This window comes from Hevea brasiliensis, chromosome 17, assembly GCF_030052815.1.
Source record: "Hevea brasiliensis isolate MT/VB/25A 57/8 chromosome 17, ASM3005281v1, whole genome shotgun sequence".
In the NCBI taxonomy this organism is placed as follows: Eukaryota; Viridiplantae; Streptophyta; class Magnoliopsida; order Malpighiales; family Euphorbiaceae; genus Hevea; species Hevea brasiliensis.
In genome coordinates, this window is record NC_079509.1 from 24,113,357 (window position 1) to 24,116,585 (window position 3,229).

The window sequence follows — 3,229 nt, forward strand, 5'->3', positions numbered from 1 at the left end:
TGCCCAAGTAACCTACACTAGACGATCGGATGGATAACGGTAACCGCACTGGGTATCTAGTACCTCGGGCCACACCATCGGTCACATATGCATCTCCCGGTGTGCAACAGAACAGCTACCAAGCTGTAAATAATTTCAGGCACAAGGCCAAATCTCAATGCAAAGTCAGAATGGCTAAAAGCTATGAAATCACAGAACGGCATATTGCCATGTGCAGTATTGCTAACTGAACCCTATTGGCATGCCAAACTATCCAAACCAATCTTGTTAGGTATACTAGGGCATTTAAAACTTTTAAATTCTTCAATTTGTGCATTTTAAGTTTTGGTGTCACTATTCACCTCATTGGTCAACAAAAATGTTGACTTTTGGATAGAAAATAGGTGTATTGGTTTTAACACCCCAAACATACCACATTTTGTATTTAAAACTTGTTGGAATTGATTGCCATTTCCATTTCTAACTTAAAACCAAGAGGGCAGAAAATTTCAGTTTTGGAGCCTAAGTTTACTGCTCCATTACACACTGTTACAGTGGAAATTTGAAGAAATGGCAAACATGAAAGTTGTTCCTTATTTTGTCTAGTTGAATTTCATTTTTTGAATCACTCCATTTGGAGTTTTGTAGCTCCAGATATGGCCCAAAAACCCAAGCTGGCCGGATTACCAATCTGCAGAAATTACCATATCTACAGTAACATGAATAGTGACTGCCACTGCCATTTGGGTTAGGTTCTGGCCATAATTTAGGGTAGGTTCCTTCATGAAAGTTGTTTGTCTATGTCTTAACTTGTTTCTGTAAAACTTTCAGGTCAATTGACCATATCTACAGTGAGTTATGGCCAAATGAACAGTTACTGTTCATTTGGTCATTTCTGCAGGGGCTGTTGCAGGGTGTCCGGATTGGAGCCAAGTTTTGGTCCTCTTGCTTTGGTCTTTTGGGCATGGTTTCTTCAGAAAAAATGTGCCATTACAAGCCTAGTTTCATGTCCAATTGGCCAAACATCAATCGGACCTACACAGCCCAAGTTATGGCAGTGCAAGTGGACTGAATTTTCAGTCCCTCTGCTGCTGTCCTAGGGCAGCCTGCAACTTCACTTTGCAATCCTATTTTTCAGTCCATTTTATGGTCAACTTACCTAAGATGGTCACTAATTGACCATTAAAATGTGCTCTAACAATTTCCTAAGCCAAGTCAATTTTCACTCCCCAAAACCCTAGCTTCACATTAGGTTTTCTACAAAATGCCTTAGTTAGCATACCAACTTATTATTCTTATGTTTATAAACTTCCTACATGATTCTAGTTCACTTCAAGCTCATCAAAAACACTCCTTCCTATTCCTTCACTAGGGCAGCCAAAACTCATGTACACATACACATGAATTTTGTTCATTTAAATTACATTTTCTTACTAAATTCAAGTTCCATTTCATGAAATTAAAGAGTTTTAGGTATATAGTGCACTAACCTTGAATAGGGCAGTTTTTTTCCCAACTCAAACTTCTCTTTCTTTCCTCTTCTTGGCTGCCAAAAGCTTGTTTAAGGTGTAGGGTAAAATTTTAATGAAGTGGGGTTAGGGTTTTATGGTGAAACAAGGTAGGAAATTAAGCTTGCTTGATTGAACATCAATGGAGGGAGGAAGAAGAGAAACTCACGTTTTTTGCTGAAGAGAAGGTAGCTGGTTTTTGGTCTTCCTTGGTCTTTATTTAGCTCTTTTATTAGTTAGTCAAATGGTTACTTAATGGTGATTGGTTGGCAATTTTAAATGACATCACAATGATGTCATAAATAAGCTTTTTCTTCACTTTCTTTTCTTTCCTCCACTACTCATCTTCAATTTAATTTCTAGTAATGTTTATCCATATTTTATGTCATATTAATTATTTACTCAACTGGACAAGTCGGCCAAAAATCACCTCTGAAGGCGAAATGACCAAAATGCCCTCCATTTGGCTTAACGGGTCAAAATTGTCTGTACCGATTGAAAAATTTTTCTAAATATTTTCTTGGCATTCTAATGCCATAGGAACCTCAATGACCCTTCTCTGGAGTCCCAAAAATTATTTTATGAATTTTTCCCCGGGTCTAGGGCTCCTCGTTGCGAGAACCGCAACTTCCCTCTGGTTTACCCCTCGCTAGGGCACCGGCTCGTTTAACTTGGTTGTATTTTATTTCTAAAATTTTTACTAAATTTTTCTTATTAATATTTGAGTTAATTATGGTTCCTGACTTTAGTTTAAATATTTTTTCGGACGTTCTAGCTGTCCGGACCGACACCGGTCACCGGAACAGTAGAATGTACGGAGTTGCTACAGGGAGGGTGTTACAACTCTTCCCCTCTAATTTAAATTTCGTCCTCGAAATTTACCTGATGCAAACAGTTGAGGGAACTGTTGCCTCATCGTCTCTTCACTTTCCCAAGTTGCCTCCTCGGTGTTGTGGTGCCTCCAAAGCACTTTCACCAATGGAATTTGCTTGTTTCTCAACTCTTTCACTTCCCGAGCCAAGATCCGTAGAGGTTCTTCTTCGTATGTCAAATCCGGCTGTATTTCAATTTCTTCTCTGGAGATGATATGTGAAGGATCTGAGTGGTATCTTCTGAGCATAGACACGTGGAACACATTGTGGATCTTGTCCAGCTCTGGTGGTAAAGCTAGCCTATAGGCCACTGGACCCACACGTTCGATGACTTCATATGGGCCAATGAACCTAGGGCTCAACTTACCTTTCCTTCCAAACCTCAATACTTTCTTCCATGGTGACACCTTGAGGAACACTTTGTCGCCAACCCCATATTCTATTTCTTTCCTCTTCAGGTCGGCATAAGATTTACATGCATGCGAGGCAACCTTTAAGTTGGCTTTGATTGATTTTACCTTCTCCTCAGCCTGTTTCACCAGGTCCGGCCCTACCAGTTTATCTTCGCCCAATTCAGTCCAGCACACTGGAGTTCTACATTTTCTCCCATACAGCGCTTCATACGGGGCCATTTGGATACTAGCTTGGTAGCTATTGTTGTATGCAAATTCTGCCAGTGGGAGGTATCTATCCCAACTTCCCTCAAACTCAATGACACAACTCCTCAGCATATCCTCAAGGACCTGACATATATTTCACGTTATTGTTTTCATTTTAACTCAATATTTGTATCAATTTCATTGGTTTCAATTGTTTACCTGGATTACTCTTTCTGATTGCCCATCCGTGCGAGGATGGAAAGTCAGGTCT